Source organism: Antechinus flavipes, chromosome 5 (assembly GCF_016432865.1).
Source record: "Antechinus flavipes isolate AdamAnt ecotype Samford, QLD, Australia chromosome 5, AdamAnt_v2, whole genome shotgun sequence".
Taxonomy (NCBI): domain Eukaryota; kingdom Metazoa; phylum Chordata; class Mammalia; order Dasyuromorphia; family Dasyuridae; genus Antechinus; species Antechinus flavipes.
Window position 1 is genome coordinate 81,754,360 of NC_067402.1, and position 26,093 is coordinate 81,780,452.

Here is a 26,093-nt window from a genome sequence, read left to right on the forward strand (position 1 = left end):
ATATAAAATATGTTTGTGTATATTATGTGGACTGTTATCTGGAATTTTATTATATACCATGTTATATATAAGTATGGTCAGAAACATATTGCTATATATATAGTTTAAACACATGTATGTATCTATAGTTTATATATAATTATATAATATATGTGTATATATACATATGCACATATAAACATATCTGTATCTATTGTTCTGTTTGTGTTTATGTACATGATTTTAACACATTTTTACATGCAAAAAATAATACAAAGAAAATCCATTCCTTTCTACCCCCCCCCAAAGGAAGTAGCCTATTAGCAAGAATGAAATATAACAGCTAGCTGGATAGGTCTCCACTAATGCTAAACTGATACCAACGAATGTTTCAAAGAATGACTTCATATTGTTTTTTAGATCTTATATTCAGTATTTATAAGAGAACATAGAGAATGATTACCCAGAATGAGAAGGGAAGCATCATTGGTAATCTGTCTTCTTGAACATAGAATTAATAGTCATGAGAATACAACTCCAATGAATTATTAAAGTAAACTTCGTTGTAATAGATTTGGCCATTTGGTAAGCATACCTTGCACAATCTTCTGGTCAATCTAAGAACCATGGCAACCAAAGATACTATACTGCTAGAAAATAAGCCCACTTCTGAAAACATAGTTTTCATGGACAAAAAAGAAAATATATAGAAAAGAATGAAAACCAGTTGAGAAGAAAATAAACTTGCAGAGAGCTTACTCTGAGACACAGCTAAGGCAGAACATCCTGAGCGCATTTTAATATCAGTAAACTTACATTGGTATTGTGTGGAGACAAGTCATGGAACACAATAGTCTCCAAAGAACTAAAGGTAAAAATCAATAGTAGATTATTGGAAAGGCATATGGAAGTTATGAGCAACCTATGATATATGGTAAATTAGGAATTTTGCATGACAAATAGTATAAGTGATGTCATCAAAGAGAAGAATGATCAGAGAAAATAGATAAGGAGAATTGTTTATTTGCACAGTATCCTCAATGATGAATTCTTGGTGATGAATTTAGGGGAGGGAATAGAGAAAAGATACACATATTAGACATGCTCATGATGGACTACAGTCTGCATCACTGAAAGGCATGTTCTCTGTGATAAGATCAGAGATCCCTCGGGCTACAGTTGAATCTACTTCACAGAATAATTGTAAGAAGAATGCTTTGTGAATTCTGAATGCCACATAGATAAATTATTGTTGCTACTCATTTGCCTGCTTTCTCTTCTGTATAAAATGAAAATAGTATATACGAGTATATTCAAGTTCTGAAGGGAAAAAAAGGATACTAAAGTTTCCTTGAAGTAAAAAGAAATAAGCAGAGTTTCCAGATGGAGTCTGTGGTAGAAAATTATCTATACATGATGAAATATCAAATTCAGCTACATACATTGTTTAATAACTTTTTAAAAGTTTAATCTGGTGAACAAAAAAAAATAATGATATTAACCAAGTGTCTTATAGGTATATGCCAGAATTGTACCACATTCTATAGCAGATATTACAAGAGATTATTTTTAATTAACTAATTATTTATTTGTCCTATTTATATTCAAAACAATTTTTAAAAGATTTTTGTTTTTAAGATTTTTGAGATCTAGGTTCTCTCCTTTATCCCCACCCACAATTAAGAAATCACATGTGAGATTATGCAAAACATTTTCATGAAAGTCAAATCGTGAAAGAAAACATAGATCTCCCATCTTAATGAAAATAAAAACCCTCAAGAAAAATGAAAGAGAGAGAAAAAGAGAGAGTGAGGGAAAGAAGGAAAGAGGAAGGGAAAGAGGGATGGAAAGAGGGAGGGAAAGAGAGGGAGAGGAAGAAACAGAGAATGCCTCAAACTGTATTCAGACACAAGACACAATCATTTCCTTCTCTGGTTATGGATAAGATTTTTCATCATAAGTCCTTCAGAGTAGTTGTGGATAATTGCACTGCTAAGAATAACATTTATGGCTGATCATACTAGAACATTGCTATTACTTTATATACAGTATATTTCATTTTATTCATGGAAGACTTTCTAAGTTGTTATTGTTATTGTTGTTTTTTCTGAGCATCCTGCGCATCATTTTCCAGAGAACAATAATATTTCATCAGAGAAATTTGCTCCAAATTTTTTTTACAATTACTATTGATGATTGTATTTTCCCCCATTTATTCTCTCCATTTTCACTGTATCTTCTCAAAAAATGTTTTGTTACTGACCACTTTCTCTCCAATATCCCCTCTCTTTTATTACCCTTTCCCTTTCCCATATCCCATTCCTCTCCTATTTTCCTAGAGGGTACATAGATTTCTATGCTACTATTGGATGACTTTACTTTTTTAACCTACAGTTCTAAAATGTTTATAGCACCTCTTTTTTGTGGTGGCAAAGAATAAGAAATTATAAGGATGCCCATGCAGTGGGGAAAGGCTAAATAAGTTGGGATAGATGATTGTGGGGATAATACTGCTCTACAAAAAAGATGAACTCAGTGATCTTAGGAAAAATATGGAAAGACTTAGTGAAAGAATGAAGAGCAAAATGAACAGAACCAAGAAAACATTAATGGTAACAGCAATATTTTAAGAATGACTTTGAGAAAGTAAGTTATATGCTTAGTTAAATGTTCATAAGTGTCAAAATTAAGGTCTAGGATAGAATCCAAATGAAAGGATTCTCCAATGATGGTTATTGTTTGTCCTTCATTCTCTTTTTTATTATTATTTTTAATAACTTTTTTATTAATAGAACCCATGCCAGGGTAATTTTTTACAGCATTATTCCTTGCACTCACTTCTGTTCCGATTTTTCCCCTCCCTCCCTCCACCCCCGCCCCAGATGGCAAGCAGTCCTTTACATGTTGAATAGGTTACAGTATATCCTAGATACAATATATGTGTGTAGAACCAAACAGTTTTCTTGTTGCACAGGGAGAATTGGATTCAGAAGGTATAAATAACCCGGGAAGAAAAACAAAAATGCAAACAGTTAATATTCATTTCCCAGTGTTCTTTCTTTGGGTGTAGCTGCTTCTGTCCATCCTTGATCAATTGAAACTGAATTAGCTCTCTTTATTGAAGAGATCCACTTCCATCAGAATACATCCTCAAACAACAATACTGTTGTTTGTTTTTGAACAGTATTGTTGTTGAAATATATAATGATCTCCTGGTTCTGCTCATTTCACTTAGCATCAGTTCATGTAAGTCTCGCCAGTATTCATCCTGCTGGTCATTCCTTACAAAACAATAATATTCCATAACGTTCATATACCACAATTTACTCAACCATTCTTCAATTGATGGGCATCCATTCATTTTCCAGCTTCTAGCCACTACAAACAGGGCTGCCACAAACATTTTGGCACATACAGGTCCCTTTCCCTTCTTTAGCATCTCTTTGGGGTATAAGCCCAGTAGAAACACTGCTTCATCAAAGGGTATGCACAGTTTGATAACTTTTTGAGCACAGTTCCAAATTGCTCTCCAGAATTGTCCTTCATTCTCAAAGAGGACCAATGACACATCAGGAAGGTGATGTCCTGACATGCAAGTAAATTGGATATAAGTGAGGGAGGGCTATGCAAATTCACCAGCCTCACTCTCTCCTTTGGAACTATCTAGGTCCAGTGGCAAAATATAGATCAAGATGACTCCATGGAGATGGTCTCAGATGCAATGCAACCTTGGCCTTTTTAAGCTAAGATCTTTCCCAGATCTCAATTTGTTTGAAGCAACTCAAAGCTAGATTTAAAATTAAAAGAATGACCTCTTTTACCTAATTAAAAAAATCATTCTAGAAGGGAAAGCCTCTCAGGATTTTTGGCCAAAACAGAAACAATTGCTATTAGCAGTCACTCTTAGTCATCATAACCCAAATAATGACCAAGTAAGGTTAGGACTGGGAACTATTGTTGACCAGTAAATAGGAGCCAGAATAATTTGGGTTTAAGGTAAGACCCATAAAAAAGAAATCTCGCCTATAAAAGCCTAAGATATTTTGTTATATTTCAGCAATCAAAATGTGTAATCCTTTTAGACAGAGCACCATAGGTAAGTGTATTCCTTATGTGGATAGGAAAGCAGAGAGAGAATGGAGGGAAGAATGGAAGGATAAAGGGAAAATGGAAAGATGGGGGGGAAGGAAGGAAGGAAGGAAAAGGGGGAGGGAAGAAGAAAGAAAGCAAAAAAGAGAGAAAGGGGGGAGAGAAGTAAGAAGTTGCATTGCTCAAGTGGGTCCCCAGAAGGGCCATGACATTAGGAAGCTGAGGCAGGGCTGTGCAAAGTCATCATCCTCACTTTCTCCTCCAGAGCCATGACAAGAAATAGATCATGATGACTAGAAATCATCCCTAATGCAATGGGAGGCTTAAGCTTTTTTTGTTTTGTTTTTTTTCTAATGATGGTAAAACTTCTCTAAATTTTCTTCTTTTCAGACTATTGATAGTACACTAACTGTATCAAATATGACAGAGTTGAAAACACTATGAATTTCAGTGAAATCCAAAACGGTGCAAAAACAGTTTAAAACAAAGTGGATGAAAAATTCATATTTGTCAAATTGTAATTTCCTGTTTAGCTTATTAACTTAGCCTGTTCTTCCCTCTCTTCCTTCTTCATTTCTGAGTACTTGGCTTCTTCCTTCCTTCTTTCTTCCCATTCTTTCTCCTAAAAGGCAGTCATTGCTAATCACTTTTGTGTTGAATCTAGATTTGAGTAGGCAAAGCATAATGAAAAATTCATTTCTTTGTTTGCAAACTGCTTTCTTCTCTTTAATCTCTTTAATAGCACTATTCTTTCAATAATGATATTTAGAAGAATCACAATTATGATTGATCCAAAAGGCAATGGAAGAATATATGATAGATGAGTCAACTGTGGCATGTTAATAACAATGAAAAATGGTATAATTTATGTGATAGAGGAAATAAATATTTTTAAAAGGTTGTGGGATGGTCATTTAGTAAAAATGGGGTCAAAAGAGGTCAACATAAGTGCCATACTTAGGTGTGACATATTGACAGAACTAGAAGTAGACCTACTGTGATGATGGTAAGTGGTAAGATCTGCTTTGGAGGGTTTAGCACTGAACTTGAAAAGGATCACATTATTTATAAAGGAATAATGATAGAGTTCTATTCTATATTAATCAAGGAGGTATCCACACTGACAAGAATAAAGGCTTGTTCACTGAAAAAATCTCTTTCTCTTTTTTTTTTAAACAAAGAGTGCAGTTAAGTGGCACAGTGGGCCTAGATTCAGGAAGTCCTGAATTCAAATATAAAAAAGAAAATTCACTGAAAATGAAGATGAAATAAAAGCAATTATTAGAAGTTACTTCACCAAATTAAATACCAAGAAGACTGGAATTTTATATGAAATGTATGTGTGTTTTTTTTTAAATTCAGATTAACAGAATGGAAAATAGAATGATAGAAATTTAAAAAAATAGAAAATAGAAATAAAAGAAAATAGAAAAAAGAAATTGAACAAGCCATAAATGAACAAATGCAGTAACAGATGGATTAACAAGAAAATACTGCCAAACTTTTAAAAAGAATTAATTCCCATGATACATAGATTGTTTAGAAAAAAATAGGAAAATAAATGATCCTAAAAAAATTCTTCCTATGACAGAGATATATAAGACACACAACCAAGCTCTGGAAAATCAAAACCGAAAAAGAAAACTATAGAATAATTTTCCTAAAGAATATTGATGCAAAAATTTAAGTAAAACATTTACAGGGAGATTATAGCAGTTTATTAGAAAGAAGGCCTCCTCTGCACAGACTGAGTTTATAACAGAACTAGTTCAGTGTTAAGAAAGCTATAATTGAGCATGCCACTAATAAAAATGAAAAAAAAAATTATTTTGATATTCAAGAAGTTTTTTGATAAAATATAAAACCCGTTTTTGTTTTAAAAAGTTAGAAATTTTGGTAATGAGTGAAGCTCTTTTTCAAAAAAAATTAATAAGTAGTATCTTTCTAAAACCAAGCGCAAACATTATTTATAATGAGAATAAAGTAGAAGCCTTTCTAAAAAAAATCACAGCTGAAGTCAGCATGTCTATTAACCCTATTGCCATTTAATACTTTACAAAAAATATTCACTATAATAATAAGACAAGGGAAAATAAGAAATTAAAGGAATAAACATTGAGGAAATAAAATTGTCACTCTTCAGAGATGATATAATGGTATACTTAGAGTCAACTATAAAGAATTAATTAAAACAATTAACATCAGTAAAGTTACAGAACAAATAAAAGCAAATAAATGATCAGAATTTCTATGTATTAGCAACAAAACCTGATATGAAGAGATAGGAAAAGAAATTCCATTAATATAATTACAGACAATATAAAATACTTAGAACACCACCTTCTAAGACATATATCAGAACTATATTGCAATAGAAACAAAACATTCTTCACACAAATTAAAACAGATCTGAATAATTGGAGAAATATTAATTGCTTATAGGTAGACTGAGCCAATATATATATATGTGGTCAAATTACTTAAATTTTAGTGCTATGCTAACCAAAATACTAAAGAATTATATATTGATCTAAAAATAATAAAATAATTCTTCCAGAGGAACAGTCAAATATATTAAGGTAATTAATGAAAAAAGTGGGAATGAAGCAGAACCAGTGGTACTAGATCTTAAACTATATTACAAAGCTAAAATTATTAAAGCCATTTGGTACTAAGTAAAAAACAGAGAAGTTAATCAATGAAACAGTATTGATGCATAATATACAGACCTAAATAAGCACTATAACCTTTTGTTTGATATATCCCAAGGCCTCATCTATTGGATTAAAAACTCATTATTTGACAAAAAATTGTTGGGAAAACTGGAAAGTAGTTTGGCAGAAAGTAAGCATAGTCCAGTTCTTCGTATATCAAGATAAATTCCAAATGGGTATGTGATTTAGATATAAAAGGTAATATAATATAAGAAGTAAATGAGTAAAGCAGGAATAAATTACTACCCAAATCTATGTAAGAAGGAAAACGTCATGTCCAAACAAGAGATAAAGAAGATCACAGGGAACTAAAAGAGAAAAATGAAGAGACTTTGCACAAAGAAAACTAATGCAAGCTAAGCACTAGAAGGAAAGCAAAAACCTGGGGGAAAATTCATGCAACAAGTTTCTCTGAAAAGGTCTCGTTTCTAAAATATATAGTGAATTAGTCAAATTTATAAAAATAAGAATCATTCCTCATTTGATAAATGGTCAAGAGATTTGAATAGACAGTTCTCAGAGTAAAAAATCAAAGCTTTCAAAAGCTGTATGAAAAAATTTTCTAACTCACTAAGAATTGGAGAAATGCAAATCAAAATAACTTTGAGGTAAAACGACTCACAGCCATCAAATTGAATAAAAATGACAAAGAAAAATTCCAAATACTGGAAGAAATATGAAAAAATAAGTACTCTAATACACTATTAGTAGAGCTGTGAACCAATCCAACTATTTTGGAAAGCATTTTGGAACTTTACCTCAAAAAACTATTAAACTGTGCATATTTTTTGACCCAGTGATTGTTCTTCTTGATTTATACTCCACTATACCAAATGAATAAAGGAAAGAGAAAAAGCATCCAAAGGTATAGCAGTGTACACACACACACACACACACACACACACACACACACACACACAGAGTCTCATTTTAGTTTGACAGAAAATTGGAAACAAAGTGAATGTCCAGCAATTGAAGAATGGCTTAACAAGTTATGGTATGTGAATACAGTGGAATACAGGGGAATTATAACATATGAATGGAATGATTTTAAGAAAACTTGAGATACTTGTATGAACTGGCTCAGAGTAAAATAAGCAAGAGAACATTTTATACAATTCTAGCAATAGTATAAAGATAATAAACCCTAAAAGACTTAATATCTTTGAAGAAAACAAAGACAAATCACAATTCCAAAAACTCATGATAAAACATGCTGACCTCTTCTAGATAGTAGATTGAGGGAGTCTAATGCAGCTTGAAGTATGTTTTCTTCTATTTCTTTCTTTTTCTGTCTTTTGTGGGGAGGGGCTTGAAGGGCATGATTAACTGAACATTTGTTTTGCATTTTTATACAAATATATAATAGGTTCTAAGTTTCTTATTTTCTTAATGGATGATGAGGGAGTGGATTGGGAGAGGTAGATAATTTGAAAATGTAAATAAAATGGAGTTTTTAAAAAGAAGGGAAGCTTGGAGGGAGAACATTTCAGGTATAGAGACCAGGCATGAAAAGAGCACAGAATTGGGAAACAGAGTTTCATGTATGAGAAACAGCAAGAAGACTAGCATTACTAGATTATAGAAAATGGGGGGAAGCACTAGAAAGGTAGGAAGAGGCAAGTTTGTGAAGAACTTTAAAAATTAAGAAAGGAAAATTTTCAGGTTGTTTCAAAAGTCTTAGCACAATTTAAAGCTATAATGGCTTTATTTTGTAGATAATAGGGAACCTGTGGAATTATTGAATAAGATAAAAGCTGGTTATACCAGCATTGTAGGAAGATCACTTTCTTAGCACAGTAGAAAATAAAATGGAGTAAGGAGAGACTTGAACCAATTAGACCAACCAGAATGGTATCATTAATAGTCCAAGCTTGACGCGATGATAGCCTGCACCAGAGTGGTGACAGTGTCAAAGAAGGAAATGGGGTACATATAAGAGATGTTACAAAGGTAGAAACGACAAGGTTTGGAATAGCTTAGTGTATATGGCATGAATGAGTGTCAGAAGTTGAATATAAAACCTGAGTTACAAACCTGGATGACTGGAAGAATGATGGTGCCTTTGTTATAAACAGTGAAGTTTATAAAGGAGGAGGGTTGAGGGAAAAGAAGTAAGTTCACTTTGGAGCATGCTGAGTTTAAGATGTCTATGGTTCAATATATCCAAGAAGTCGTTGGAGATGTAAGAGTGGAGAATAGAAGTTAAATCTGGTTAAATAGATCTAAGAATCATCTGCATAGAGATGATAATTGCATCCATGAGAGCTGATGAAGTTAACAAGAGATATTGTATAAAGGGAGATAATCCTCGGGTTCCTCCCAAAGTTAACAATTGTGACCTGGATCCTGCAAAGAATGAATAAAGAGTGATCATAAAGACAGGAGAAGAAACAAGAGAGAACAGTATCATCAGAACCCAGAAAGAATAGAGTACTCAGGAGAAAAGGATGATTATCAAGAACTAAATGACACAGACAATAGTCCAATAGGAGTTCAGAGGAGGGAAAGAACATTTTAGCTCAGCATGTATGTAGAAGATGCCTCCAAGAAATTCTAGAAGGCTTAAGACAAACAAATGGCCCAAGTGTTAAGGGGATGAAAAGGATTCTTCAAACTAGAAACCACAAACTTGGCTTTTATTGCTTGTCAGCATTCCAGAAGGTATTATTAAAGAAATAGGTTGTGAGCATTTAGAAGTGGAAGTGATGATCACCAAGAGTCAGCATGGGTCTGTCATGAATGGCCAGGACACGTTAACTGCATTAACTTTTTTTGACAGGTTTTATAAGATATTCTCTGCACACACACACACACAAAAAAACATTGATTTCAACAAAACATTTAGCAGAGATCTTTAATCAAAGGCTGTATGAACCAGCAGGGATTGAGAGGGCATTTTGTGGAAAGGATAGTTGTTCATATTAAGATTAAAATGGATGATCTTTGAGCTCTCTTTCAACTCTGACATTCTGTTATTTTCTGATTCTGTGATTGGGGAAGTCTGCACATTGGAAGCACAATTTGGCATGGCTCCTGAGGAATTCTGTGATTTAGATCAGTGCAGAAGATAGACAGTTGTAAAGGGCAACCAGGAGGTACAATGGATGGAGTGCTGGGTCTGAACTCAGAAACAACAGAGGTTGAATCTGATCTCAGATAGCTACTAAATTTGTGATCTTGAACAAGTCACATAACCTCTGCCTCAATAAACAGCCTCATCTGTAATTTTAAAATAATAACACCTGCCTATCAGAATGATTGATAGGGTCAAAAGAGATAATAATTGTAAAGTGCTTAGCCCCATTCCTGACACATAAAAGGTGCTACACAAATGTTAGCTATTAGCTATTATATTGGTTGCAAAATGTTTTCTTGCTCACGTGGATTTTTTTTTCCTCAGGGAGCTATGAAAGTGAGACAACTTGCAACCTTCATTATAATCCCACTTTTCATAACATGGTGCACAATATTTTAAGGAACAGGAAACAGGGTAAAACATAGTGGAAATATTTTTAAAATATTTAAGATGCAGAAAAATTTTATTTAAAACAATTTGATCTACTCGTGGCAGAATTACCAGGTGAAAGTCAACTTACAAGTTAATTGCTATGATATTGCACATCGTAATGATGATGACTCCCATTCCGGTAATATATTACAGTGTCACAAACAAATCCGTGAGCATGAACAAAGATACAAGGAAGATGAATAAGACAATTTAAAGGTACATTTATGAGATGGTTTTATCCGCATTGATTAGCAATTAGTGAGAAAAGGAGACAAGATACCAGAATGGTAAATTAACTTGAGTTAAATTATACCCTGAAAACATAGAACATGAAATTTCATCAATTATGAAATAGCCAATGAATATGTGTTCTGAGTTTGAGGTGTAAAGTTTTCTAGGCATTGAACATAGAGACTAAGTGGTTCAGTGGAAAGAATGGTGGGTTGGGAATTAAAGGATCTCAATGACAAACACAGTCCTCTTTAATCTCCATTACATATTTCACTTTTGTTTCTTCTTCCCTCTATAGGAAGGATATTCCAGGAGAAAGTGAAAGGATATGAATATTGGTCAATTTTGGACTGAGGAAGAGGGAAGAGTCAAATTAGTAGCTTGGAAACAAGTGGTGCAATGCATAAAATATTAGACTAGGGGTCAGGATGATCTGAGTTCAAATCCTGCCTCAAACACTTATTAATTGTGTACACCGAAACAAGTCACTTAACATCTGTTTGCCTCAATTTCCTCATCTGTAAAATGGGGGTAATTTATCACTCATATCCCTGAGCTTTTGTAAGGATTAAATAAGATGACATTTGTAAAGCACCTTGCAAATCTTAAAGTGCTGTATAAATGCTGACTTATTATTACCTTTAGTAGGTATAGAGATGTCATATTGATGACATAGTAGATAAAGCACCAGACCTAGCATCAGAAAAAAACTTGAGTTCTAATGCTGTCTCAGACACTTGTTAGCTGTGTGACCCTGAGCAAGACATTTATCCATTGAGTGGCCCATTTTCTTCATCTGCAGAATACATCTAATAATATCTACCTTCTACCATTGTTGTGAGAATCAAATAAAACAATATATTAGTACTTTGCAAACTTAAGTGCTATATAAATGCTATGAAGATGGCAAGAAGTAGATTTGGAGATGAAAATTTAAGTTAGGTTTTGAATATACTGAATTTTAAAACAATAATTTCTTGGTGTTTAAATGGAAAAGAACCCAGCATTATTTGGGGGTTGTTGGGGGGATGTTGAGAAATGGAAACATTCTTTTGAAATGACTATGCTTACTATGGATAAAAGTTGATTTTCACAGCCTTAAGTGGTTGACACACAGTAAGCATTTTTTAATGAATTAGTTAATTGGCAAATGCAGGCAAAGATGGTTAAAATTCCAGGAATCTGTAAAGGTATTTCTCATTCTAGATCTATTTTCAGATCATATAAAACTGCTTTTCATGATATCAGTAATTGCTCAGTGTAGGTATAGATAGAAGGAGATAGTATACAAAAGACTTTTTTTCATATCCAGAATATTTTTACAGTGTTTTAGATAAAAATAAAATCACTAATAATATTTCTTAACCCTTACTCATGAATAAAGTTTAGAAAATAATTTACCTACCAGATTGGTAAAAATCAACAATTCCCCTTTAAGTGTAAGCAAATCTATCATCAATGGCATTTTAAATTGGAAGCAGTTGTAGACATATTCATGATTTCCAAATGAATAACTATTAATTAGCCTATAAATGCAATCAATATGGACTTCCGGTTAAGATGGCGGAGAGGAGGCTCACAGCTGCATAAGCTCCACGCTTTCTCTCACTATCCATTTCATTACAAGCCTCTGAATCAATGCTTGACTGAAAAAAACCCACAAATAGTTACCAAGAGAAGCCATCCTTGAGATCCGCCACGAAAGGTCTGTCTTTACTGGAGGGCTGGGGCGGTTTTAGATCGGGCGCAGGCGGCGGGCAGCGGCAGTGAGGGCACAGGAGCAGACTGGAGAGGGGGTGGAGAGTGATCGTAGCCGTCTCTGCGGGGAGAGCTTCGCTACAGGTTTGGATACTTTCCTCCGGCAGCAAGTCAACAGCCCAGCAGAGAAGCTAAAAACACCGGGGCTGAAGAATACAACCCCAAACAGCTGGAATCTCTCAGGACCTGGCCGCCCCCCCCTTCCCCCCCCTCAGTGACTCAGCAGCACGCTTTGGGATCTCAGAGCGCAGGCGCAGCACAGTCCTGCTAGTGCCTCACTGCTGCCCCCTGCAGTCTGTAGAGGAAGCTCGATAACACACCCAGCCCCCCCCCCCCAAAGAAAGACTCCAGTTTTTTCTGTTTTTCTTTGGTAGTTTGTCTCTGATTAATAGACAGAATGAGCAAGAAGCTGAAGAGGACTTTAACCCTTGACAGCTTCTACACAGATAGAGAGCAGACTCTAAATCCTGAGGAGACTAAAAACAGGCAGTCCCCAGGTAAATCCCCAAAGGAGGAGATTGTCTGTTCCTCAGCACAGATGAACCTCATAGAAGTGATTAAAAAGGCTCTCACAAGGGAGCTAGAAGAAAAATGGGGAAAGCAGAGTGAGGCTTGGGAAAAGGAGAGGGAGGCTTGGCAAAAGAGCCTGGAGAAAGTTAAAGAGAGAGTGGATAAAGAAGTAAAATCCTTGAAAAATAGGATTAGTGAACTGGAAACAGAAAACAGCTCTCTAAAAAACAAAATTGGCGAAATGGAAAAAAATTCCACAGAACAAAAGAACTCAATTGGACAATTAGAGAAAGATTTTAAAAAAGTGAGTGAAGAGAATACTTCACTGAAAATCAGAATTGAACAAGTGGAATTGAATGACTCGAGGAGACAAGAAGAATCAGTCAAGCAAATCCAAAAAAATCAAACAATGGAGAAAAATGTGAAATACCTTCTGGGGAAGACAACAGACCTGGAAAACAGATCCAGGAGAGACAATCTGAGAATCATTGGACTCCCAGAAAAACATGATGAAAAAAAGAGCCTGGACACTGTCTTCCAGGAAATTATCAAAGAGAACTGCCCAGAAGTCATAGGAACAGAGGAAAAAATAAACATTGAAAGGATTCATCGATCACCCACTGAAAGGGATCCTAAAATCAAAACACCAAGGAATATAGTGGCCAAATGCCAGAAACCTCAGATGAAAGAAAAAATATTGCAAGCGGCTAGAAAAACCCAATTCAAGTATCAAGGAGCCACAATAAGGATCACCCAGGATCTGGCAGCATCCACATTAAAAGATCGAAGGGCCTGGAATATGATATTCCGAAAGGCTAAGGAACTTGGTATGCAACCAAAAATAACTTACCCAGCGAGAATGAGCATCTTTTTCCAGGGAAGAAGATGGACATTCAACGAAGTAAGCGAATTTCATCTATTTCTGATGAAAAAACCAGAACTTAACAAAAAGTTTGATCTACAAATATAGAACTCAAGAGAAATCTAAAAAGGTAAAGATTAATCTTGGGAACTATATTTTGACTATATAGATGTATAAAGAATACATGTATACCTTGTTCTAGAAATTGATGTGGAAAGGACATTGTACCAGAAAAAGGGTAAAGTGGGGGTAGTACATCTCATGAAGAGGCATAGGAAACCTATTATATCTGAGAGAAAGAATGGAGGGGGATGAATATAGTGGGTATCTTACTGCCTTCAGAATTGGCTTTAAGTGAAAAATCTTAAGACATATTCAATCTATGGTGAAACTTCTCCCATCTCATTGAAAAGTGAGAAGGGAAAAGTGGAAAGGGAAGGAATAAGCTAAGCGGAAGGGAATACGGGAACTGGGAGGGAAAGGGGTAAGATAGGGGGAGGAACTCTAAGGCGGGGGGAGGGACACTAAAAAGGGAGGGCTGTGAGAAGCAAGGGGTGCTCACAAGCTTAATACTTGGAAGGGGGGAAAGGGGAAAGAAGGGAGGAAAGCATAAACCGGGGTTAACAAGATGGCAAGTAATACAGAATTGGTCATTCTAACCATAAACATGAACGGGGTAAACTCCCCCATAAAGAGGAAGCGGTTAGCAGAATGGATTAAAAGCCAGAATCCTACAATATGTTGTTTACAGGAAACACACCTGAAGCGGGGAGATACATGCAGGTTAAAGGTAAAAGGTTGGAGCAAAATCTACTATGCTTCAGGTGAAGTCAAAAAAGCAGGGGTAGCCATCCTGATCTCAGATCAAGCTAAAGCAAAAATTGACCTAATTAAAAGAGATAAGGAAGGACACTATATCTTGCTAAAGGGTAGCATGGATAATGAAGCACTATCTATATTAAACATATATGCACCAAGTGGGGTAGCATCTAAATTCTTAAAAGAGAAACTAAGAGAGCTGCAAGAAGAAATAGACAGTAAAACTATAATAGTGGGAGATCTTAACCTTGCACTCTCAGAATTAGATAAATCAAACCACAAAATAAATAAGAAAGAAGTCAAAGAGGTAAATAGAATACTAGAAAAGTTAGATATGATAGATCTCTGGAGAAAATGTAATGGAGACAGAAAGGAATACACTTTCTTTTCAGCAGTTCATGGAACCTATACAAAAATTGACCATATATTAGGACATAAAAACCTCAAACTCAAATGTAGTAAGGCAGAAATAGTAAATGCATCCTTTTCAGACCACGATGCAATGAAAATTACATTCAACAAAAAAGCAGGGGGAAGTAGACCAAAAAATAATTGGAAACTAAATAATCTCATACTAAAGAATGATTGGGTGAAACAGCAAATCATAGACATAATTAATAACTTCACCCAAGAAAACGATAATAATGAGACATCATACCAAAATGTATGGGATGCAGCCAAAGCGGTAATAAGGGGAAATTTCATATCTCTAGAGGCCTATTTGTATAAAATAGAGAAAGAGAAGGTCAATGAATTGGGTTTGCAATTAAAAATGCTAGAAAAGGAACAAATTAAAAACCCCCAGTCAAACACTAAACTTGAAATTCTAAAAGTAAAAGGTGAGATCAATAAAATTGAAAGTAAAAAAACTATTGAATTGATTAATAAAACTAAGAGTTGGTTCTATGAAAAAACCAACAAAATAGACAAACCCTTAGTAAATCTGATTAAAAAAAGGAAAGAGGAAAATCAAATTGATAGTCTTAAAAATGAAAAGGGAGAACTCACCACTAACGAAGAGGAAATTAGAGCAATAATTAGGAGTTACTTTGCCCAACTTTATGCCAATAAATTCGACAACTTAAATGAAATAGAAAAATACCTCCAAAAATACAGCTTGCCCAAACTAACAGAGGAAGAAGTAAATATCCTAAACAGTCCCATCTCAGAAAAAGAAATAGAACAAACTATCAATCAACTCCCTAAGAAAAAATCCCCAGGACCAGATGGATTTACATGTGAATTCTACCAAACATTTAAAGAACAATTAACTCCAATGTTATATAAACTATTTGAAAAAATAGGGATTGAAGGAGTCCTACCAAACTCCTTTTATGACACAGATATGGTACTGATACCTAAACCAGGTAGGCTGAAAACAGAGAAAGAAAATTATAGACCAATCTCCCTAATGAATATTGATGCTAAAATCTTAAATAAAATATTAGCAAAAAGATTACAGAAAATTGTCACCAGGATAATACACTATGACCAAGTAGGATTTATACCAGGAATGCAGGGCTGGTTCAATATTAGGAAAACTATTAGCATAATTGACTATATCAATAACCAAACAAACAAAAACCACATGATCATCTCAATAGATGCAGAAAAAGCATTTGATAAAATCCAACATCCATTCCTAATAAAAACACTTGAGAGCATAGGAATAAATGGACTTTTCCTTAAAATAGTCAGGAGCATATATTTAAAACCATCAGTAAGCATCATATGCAATGGGGAAAAACTGGAACCTTTCCCAGTAAGATCTGGAGTGAAGCAAGGTTGCCCACTATCACCATTATTATTTAATATCGTATTAGAAACACTAGCCTCGGCAATAAGAGTCGAGGAAGATATAAAAGGAATTAGAATAGGCAATGAGGAAACCAAACTATCACTCTTTGCAGATGATATGATGGTATACCTAGAGAACCCCAGAGATTCTACCAAAAAGCTATTGGAAATAATTCATAATTTTAGCAAAGTAGCTGGCTACAAAATAAATCCCCATAAATCCTCAGCATTTTTATACATCACCAACAAAACCCAACAGCAAGAGATACAAAGAGAAATTCCATTCAGAATAACTGTTGATACCATAAAATATTTGGGAATCCATCTACCAAAGGAAAGTCAGGAATTATATGAGCAAAATTATAAAAAAGTCTCCACACAAATAAAGTCAGACTTAAATAATTGGAAAAATATTAAGTGCTCTTGGATCGGCCGAGCGAACATAATAAAGATGACAATACTCCCTAAACTAATCTATTTATTTAGTGCTATACCAATCAGACTTCCAAGAAAATATTTTATTGATCTAGAAAAAATAACAACAAAATTCATATGGAACAATAAAAAGTCGAGAATCTCAAGGGAATTAATAAAAAAAAATCAAATGAAGGTGGCCTAGCTGTACCTGATCTAAAATTATATTATAAAGCAGCAGTCACCAAAACCATTTGGTATTGGCTAAGAAATAGATTAGTGGATCAGTGGAAAAGGCTAGGCTCACAAGACAGAATAGTCAATTATAGCAATCTAGTGTTTGACAAACCCAAAGCCCCTAACTTCTGGAAAAGAATTCATTATTTGATAAAAACTGCTGGGATAATTGGAAATTAGTATGGCAGAAATTAGGCATGGACCCACACTTAACACCATATACCAAGATAAGATCAAAATGGGTCTATGACCTAGGCATAAAGAACGAGACTATAAATAAATTAGAGGAACATAGAATAGTTTATCTCTCAGACTTGTGGAGGAGAAAGAAATTTGTGACCAAAGATGAACTAGAGACCATTACTGATCACAGAATAGAAAATTTCGATTACATCAAATTAAAGAGCCTTTGTACAAATAAAACTAATGCAAACAAGATTAGAAGGGAAGCAACAAACTGGGAAAACATTTTCACAGTTAAAGGTTCTGATAAAGGCCTCATTTCCAAAATATATAGAGAACTGACTCAAATTTATAAGAAATCAAGCCATTCTCCAATTGATAAATGGTCAAAGGATATGAACAGACAATTTTCAGAGGATGAGATTGAAACTATTACCACTCATATGAAAGAGTGTTCCAAATCATTATTGATCAGAGAAATGCAAATTAAGACAACTCTGAGATACCACTACACACCTGTCAGATTGGCTAAGATGACAGGAAAAAATAATGATGAATGTTGGAGGGGATGCGGGAAAACTGGGACACTAATGCATTGTTGGTGGAGTTGTGAACGAATCCAACCATTCTGGAGAGCAATCTGGAATTATGCCCAAAAAATTATCAAATTGTGCATACCCTTTGATCCAGCAGTGTTTCTATTGGGCTTATATCCCAAAGAAATACTAAAGAAGGGAAAGGGACCTGTATGTGCCAAAATGTTTGTAGCAGCCCTGTTTGTAGTGGCTAAAAACTGGAAAATGAATGGATGCCCATCAATTGGAGAATGGCTGGGTAAATTGTGGTATATGAATGTTATGGAATATTATTGTTCTGTAAGAAATGACCAGCAGGATGAATACAGAGAGGACTGGCGAGACTTACATGAACTGATGCTAAGTGAAATGAGCAGAACCAGGAGATCATTATACACTTCAACAACGATATTGTATGAGGACATATTTTGATGGAAGTGGATTTCTTTGACAAAGAGACCTGAGTTTCAATTGATAAATGACGGACAAAAGCAGCTACACCCAAAGAAAGAACACTGGAAACGAATGTAAACTATCTGCATTTTTGTTTTTCTTCCCGGATTATTTATACCTTCTGAATCCAATTCTCCCTACGCAACAAGAGAACTGTTCGGTTCTGCAAACATATATTGTATCTAGGATATACTGCAACATATCCAACATATAAAGGACTGCTTGCCATCTAGGGGAGGGGGTGGAGGGAGGGAGGGGGAAAAAAATCGGAACAGAAACGAGTGTCAATATAATGTAATTATTAAATAAAAAATTTAAAAAAAAATGCAATCAATATGAAAGATCCAAATGCTTAATTTTTGCCAAAAGAATTTCTTTAAATTGCCTGTGTTAGCAGTATACCTGGGGATAACAAGCAACATTTTCAATATGTGCCATAGATATGTTTGGTCAAATTCAAACTAGTTGATAATCTTCAAACTTGAAAGAGGTAGGCATGGGTGGGGAGTATATGGCAGGGTAATAATACATGTTGATGTAATCCTTAGACCAAAACCAGATTCTCACAGTCTTTTTTGTTGATGCTGCTGCTGGTCTAGGAATTTTTGAGATTTCCATAGATTCCTGAAGGAAAAAAAAAGAATCCTTTTGATGGAAAATTTCCAGACTTTGTCACCCGTATATTTTGGGGTCATACGCCATTGGGAATAACTGATATAAGTGCTTTTGGAGAGTTCAGGAGAGTCATGTACACACATCCATAGAGCTGGGAATTCCAGAGTTCTACTGGTTAAACTCTTTCAGGGATAGAGCTTCCTTCATAGCTTTTTTTTCTTGCATCTATTAAAAAATAGGAGTGGGAAAGTTGGGGTAGCTTTATTTTAGCTATCAGTCTACGTAGTCTATTTTTAAGGTTCTACTCAAACATGACATATGCTAAATCAAAACCAGACAAAAGTGAAGGGAGAAAAGGCACACACTCTCATCAGTCTTACTAGTTCAGGTTCCTCCCACAGAATAAATAAAGGACAACCTAGTAATTTGGTTCAAAATCTGCTTTTAGTATTATTGATTGTGTGATTTTTGGCAAGTAGCTTAAACTTTGGTGGGGCTCAGTGTCTTCATCTATAAAATGAACATATTGGCCCAGATGACCTCTAAGCTTCATTCTGAATTTATAACTATGATCCCATGAACTATTCCTCTGAAATTCAAAATTCCCTCTGTTTAAATAAGACCATAAATATTATTTGAATTTCACTCTTCCCCTAGTGAATTTACATTCCTGAATGTCCAATGATCAATTTTCTTCTGATATTCATTAAATCTGAAATAACAATTATTCCCTTTAAAAAAAATTGGTTCCTCACACATTTCTTGAGCATCCACTGTGTAGATCATTGTAAAAAGGTAAGGATGGTTCCTATAGTAGCCATAAATTGAGTTGCTACTGAAAATTGCTGAAGAGATTGTTAAATTTTATGTCTTAATGCAACAGCTTTTGCATTTCATTACTATGTTTAAATGAAATAAAGACAAAGAAGAAAATGTGTTGTTTTGCCTGCAAATAAATTAAAAACTGATATTAAAAAGGAATGAATTCATTTACATCATGCAATGAATTTTTATTCCACTATCATCCCTTTCATTGTAAGCAGACAATAGACTTCCTAAAGATATTTTAATACTTGAGAAACAAAAATGGCATTTGTTTACAGTAGCATAGAGAATAGAGCATAATTGTTAGAATGCTAGGCTTATATCTTGAAAAAACTGAGGAGAAACATATCTTTGGACACTTGGTCACTCTGTGATCCTGGGAAAACGACTTAATTTATTTGCATGCCGTTTTCCTCACCTGTAAAAGGAGGGGTTGAATTTTTAGCCTCTAAGGTCCTATCTAGTTCTAAAGCTGTGATTCTGTGAACCTATGTGCCTCTGATAATTATAGCTGTGTGGTTCAAAGAAAATCAGTTAACTTGGCTTAATTGTCCTTATCTGCAAAATGGGATAATAATATAGATGTGGAAAAGGTACTTTGGTACACTTAAATGCTATATAAATATTGTTTTGTCATTGTTATTTCAAATATATATAATATATTTTTATTATTCACCTTTGTTAAGTGCTAATTTCCTGGAAAAGATGATATTCTAGAAAGCTGTATTACTATAGGTTGAAAATCTAAAGAAATAATATACCCTCAGCTCCATGAGGATGGGTATTAGGTCATTTCAAATCTCAATCTTGCTGTGTTCTCTAATGCCTAGCATCATGTCCTACACATGGGAAAGAGGGAAAGAAGGAAGGAAAGAAAGAAAAAGAGGAAGGGAGGAGGGAGGGAGAGAAAAGGAAAGGGAGAACAGAAGAAAGGAGAGAAGAGGATGAAAAGAAGCATTTGAGTGCCTGCTATATACCTAGTAAAGTACAGTGCTCAGTACTTTGCAAATATCTTGTTGGAATTTTACCATAACCCTTCTAGGTAGATTCTATTATTACTCTATTTTATTATTGAGGAAACCAAGAAAACAATCTGAGACAGAAAGAGATGGGTGACTTACCTAGGGTTATACATCTAGGAAATGTCTGCCAGATTCTTTCCCCTGTGTTCTAACCACTGTACTACATTTATAAAGTGCTTACTATGTGCCAGGCACTGTGTTAAGCTAATACAATTAATTTATAAATGTGTGGTACAGCGCTGGGAGAATGGGCATTTGCTATCAAGAAACTTGGACTTCACTCTATTTTTAATAATTGTGTGCTTTGAGATACTAAAAAAGGGAAAGGGACCTGTATGTGCCAAAATGTCTGTAGCAGCCCTGTTTGTAGTGGCTAGAAACTGGAAAATGAATGGATGCCCATCAATTGGAGAATGGCTGGGTAAATTGTGGTATATGAATGTTATGGAATATTATTGCTCTGTAAGGAATGACCAGCAGGATGAGGCTTGGAGAGACCTACATGGACTGATGCTAAGTGAGATGAGCAGAACCAGGAGATCATTATACACTTCGACAACGATATTGTATGAGGATGTATTCTGATGGAAGTGGATTTCTATGACAAAGAGACCTAACTGAGTTTCAATGGATAAATGATGGACAGAAACAGCTACACCCAAAGAAGGAACACTGGGAAACGAATGTGAACTATTTGCATTTTTGATTTTCTTCCCGAGTTATTTTTACCTTCTGAATCCAATTCTCCCTGTGCAACAGGAGAACTGTTAGGTTCTGCAAATATGTATTGAATCTAGGATATACTGCAACATATTTAACATATATAGGACTGCTTGCCATCTTGGGGGAGGGGGGTAGAAGGAGGGAGGGGAAAAAATGAAACATAAACGAGTGCAAGGGATAATGTTGTAAAAAATTACCCTGGCATGGATTCTGTCAATACAAAGTTATTATTAAATAAAATAAAATTAAAATTAAAAAAAAGAAAAAAAAATAATTGTGTGCTTTGGAAAAATCACTTCATTTTTCTAGACTTATTTTACTCTTCTATAATATGAGAATATAAGACCAGTTGCTCTTTCCTGGCCCTTCCAGTTCTAAATGCTACAGACTGAAGGAGAAAAGGTCACCTATCCTCCAATACTCTTTATGTCATACTAGATGACTAAAGCAAACAAACAAAATCTTGCAGAAATTTCATCAAACATACAGTTCACTCAAAGGGAGAAAGAAGAACAAAATGGGAAGTTTTATCTGTGCTATTTATTTTTAGAAAGTTCTTTAGGTCCAAAATGAAGTCACTCAGGTCACCACCCTGACCAAATAGCTCACTAATCCCTCCATCACTCCAAACCCAACTGGAGTTTTGTAGTCTTCCTTTCTATGAAGTTTGCCACTTTGATTTTTTTAAAAAGTAGAAATTATTCAGTTCATTGAACAAACTGGAAACCATAAACACGTGCTAAGCATTTTGATTGATGGCTCTCATAATTTGATCCTCTAGGCAAAAGCTAAAATTTACAGAGGATCCCTAATTAAAATTTGGTTTATCAGAAAATATATTATTTGTATCTTATTCAAGGTTTAAGAGTAATCTCAGAGGATTGGAAGACTAATTCCTGCCTCAAGTGTTTGCAGGGAAAGGAAATTGGGAATTTTCTTTTAAAATTAAAAGTGGAGGGAAGTTGAAGAGTGGGCAAAATTCTATCAAGTAGGAGTATTGGTAAGGGGTTGAGCTTTCTTGGTGTGTGTGTGTGTGTGTGTGTGTGTGTGTGTGTGTATTTTCCGGGAGTACCCAGCCCAAAAGGAGAAGCTGAGAATTTGGAAGGCCCTTGAGGAAGTAGTATGTTGTTGTTGAAGAAGAGTCTGCTCCTCCTGCTGTCAGCTCTCTAAATTGTACCTCAGGGATTTACTTGGCAATGATCAAGAAACATTACAGGTTTGGGAATTATAATTTATGTGTTGCAGAGTTTCAGAATGAGTAGGGTTTCTGGACCTCCAACATTACTCTAGTCATTAGGGTAGGGGGTAGGGAATGACAAGCTACAGGTGAAGAGGAAGAATGAAGGAAATATAAACAGTACTAGACACTGTGTTAAGAATACAAAACTAGGGGTCTGCATCCTTGTTGCCATCCCACCAAGGAAGAAGATTTAAATAACCCCTGTCCCTTTTATATGTGCCTTTACATTTTTTACAGGACAGGTATGCTATAGAGAGAAGTAGACTTGTTATCTCAAAGACCTGAATTTCAATACCTTTCTTAGTTACTTACAAGGCTATGAGAACCTAGAAAAATTGTCCCTTCTTTTAATTTGGTTCCATTTCTGTACAATGGAGATCACAATAATACTAACCTCATAGGATAATAATAAGGACCAGAGGAGATCACAAATGTAAAGTGCTTAGCAAACTGTTTAATTATTATATAAATGTTTTTTGTTAATGTGACAATAATTAGTATTTATGTAGCATTTTTTAGTTTCCAAAATGCTTTGCAAATATTATCTCATTTGATTCTTATTACAGTCCTCGAAGATAAGGACCATTATTATTTCCATTGTATAGGTGAGGAAATTGAAAGTCCAAAGAGATTAAATGACATACCTAAGGTCACACAACTAAGTGTGTAAACCAGGATTTGAACTTAGATCTTCTTGATTCCAGGTCTAGTTCTCTATGCATGGTGCTATCTAGATATATCTAATATTGTCATTATTGTTGTTCTTAGCCCTAATTTCTTGATATTCCTTCATTCTTGCCTTCCCCAATATCTTTGATATATAAAATATATCCTCAGGAACGTCTTATTACTTGAATGCAAAATAGTCATAACTTACCTTAACATGGTGACTATTGCTTACCAAATGTTTTTCTCAAAATTCTTTGTAGTGCAGATAATAGAATCATCATCATCTCTATTTTACAGATAAGGGAAGTGAGGTTCATGGAGGTTATATGACTTGTCTATAGTATATATCTTTTAAGTTTTCAAGCCAGGATTTGATTTGAGGTCTCATGATTGAGGTCTCATGTTTCTAAGTCTAGCTTTTTTTTCTATTCTCTTTTACGTTTCTAAATGTTTTTCTCTATAAAAAAGTTTTTTTTATATTTTATATATTTCATATTTAAGTTTTTTTAAAGTTATAACTCTTCATCTCATGACATGACACCATAAATCTGTATGTAGTGGGAGGTTTGGTTTTTTGAGACAATCAAGATAGGAAGAACATACTGTTATTTCTCTCCAAAGCTCTTTGGGAATCTGGCTAGCTCTTGGCAAGCCATTGTTAACAAGGAGGGAAAGAACCAATCTAGAATGGAGGCATCATCTTGAAAGCAATACTTTTCCTTCTCCCACAAAGTTTGCTTTGGCTTAAAAGTTTTGACTTTATGGCTTAGTTAGGTGCTTATTATTAGTGCTCGTTGCCATGACTTCAGCAATGGATTTCCACCAGTCATAAGAACTGGGCTGTGATCATTTTCTCAATTTCTTTTGTTAAACTATACTTGTCTGGTGATAATGTTTTCAAGTCTAGTCAGCTGGAGATGAGAATTGATTAACTTTGCTTGCTGACTAGGGCCATTATACAGAGAGGGAAATTCCATTTCTTCCTTTAAAATGTCTCCCAGATTGCCCCTTTCCCATTCATTCCCATTGTCACCACTGTGATTCACTACTTTATCAGCTTCTGGCTACAGCACCGTCTGTCTCATACTAGCTGGCTGCATTGTCTTAGTCCCTCTAGACCATTATTATAGCTTCCATTACTGTAGCATTGTAAAAAACATATTGGATTTTTAGTCAGAAGACTTGAATTTTGTTCATAAGATTTGAAACTTCAGTTACTATAATCTCTCTGAACCTCAGTTTCCTCATCTGTAAAACAAGGATAATATTTTTACAACTTATCTCATTAGTTGTATGAAAAAGTGCTTGGAAAACTTTCATAGATAATGGAATTTTCCAAGTATTACATAAATATAATTATCAAAAATACCACTTTCATCTCATAATTTTCCTTTTTAAGATCCTATAGTTCCATTTAATTCCACAAATATTTATTACACTACTGGATGTAATAATAATTATATTATTATTATCTTATTATTAATAAGAGTTTTTCAAAAAGTTCTTTCTCTTACAGAACTTACACTCTGCTGGATAATTGATGTTATTTTATTGTCATTTGCATCCATCTTAGATTCCTCTGCTTGTCTTTCTATGTTTTCCATGACTAGATCTTGCCTTCTTTCTCAGCATCTGCTTTGCATGTCAATATAATACCAAAGTCATCTCCAACATCACCATTTGAAAGTGTCTGTTCTTTGGCACATAGATGTGCTTATACTCTAGCTCTCACAGTCATAAATTACTAATGGAAAAATCATAACTTGAACTCTCTGGATCTTTGTCAGCAAAGTATTGTGTCTGCCTCCAGATTTGTCATAGATTTCTTTCTAAAGAGCAAGAATAATGTACAGAAGAACTTCATCTTCTCTCGGGGGTATAGAGGGGAGGGAGTGAGGGAAAAAAAACATGGACACAGGTAAGTAAATACAAAATAATTCAGTGGGGAAATGGAACTATCAGCCAGGGCAACCAAGAAGAGCCTTTTGCTAGAAGCAGTATTTGATTGGAGCCCTGAAGGGAGCAAGGGATTCCAAGAGGTAGAGGTGAAGAACAAATCAGTTCAGGAAGGGGTGACAGCCTTTGCAAATGGAGACAGAAAATAGGATGACATATACTTGGAAAGTGTAGGCTGGTTTGACTACTACTTAGATTATATTGGGGTGAATTTATTGGAACCATTAGGTAGTTGGCATCCTGACTTGGAAGATTGTTAAATCCCAAACAGGAATAATTTTTCCCTGAGGCAATAAGAGGCCACTGAAGATTCTTATATAGTAGAATATATATGACCAGACCTACATGTAAGAAACATAATTTTCTTTCTTTTTTTTACTTAATATTATCTTATTGTTTTTCCAATTACGTGTGAAGATAGTGTTCAAGGCCTACACAAGGATGGTAACCTTGTTGTTAAAGAAAAAAGAAAAGGTAGAAAAAAAGTGATAGATTTGACGTAGACAAAACTTGCCAATGGGTTGCATATGAGGGTTGAGTTAAAAGGGGAGTTGAGGATGACTTTGAAGTTGTCAATCTGGGGGACTAGAATGAAGATAGAACTTTGCAGTAGTCTCAGAATTTCTGTCATGTCAAAATAAAAACAATGCACTTAAAATAAATGAATAATTCTAATACTTGGTTGATAGATTGTATTTTGTGGAACACAAAATACATAATGACTAGACTTGGGAGAAAAGGCAGTTGTTTGCAAACTGAGCAATAGCAGAGAATGAGCCCAATCAAATGTGAGATTGTTATGCATCCTAACAATCAAAAAGTGCCATATCACTTAATTTTATGTAGCTAATCATAGGTCTACATTTTGTCTTTTCAGCTAAAGTATGAATTCCTTGTGGTTGGCCAGTGTC

At 34.7% G+C, this 26,093-nt stretch overlaps 1 protein-coding gene across 1 annotated transcript in view; it reads left to right on the forward strand.

Annotated features, from left to right (window-relative positions):
* PTPRN2 (protein tyrosine phosphatase receptor type N2) overlaps nucleotides 1-26,093 on the forward strand; it is a 1,504,085-nt gene that overhangs the window by 573,026 nt on the left and 904,966 nt on the right. The gene's annotated exons all lie outside the window — the stretch shown is intronic.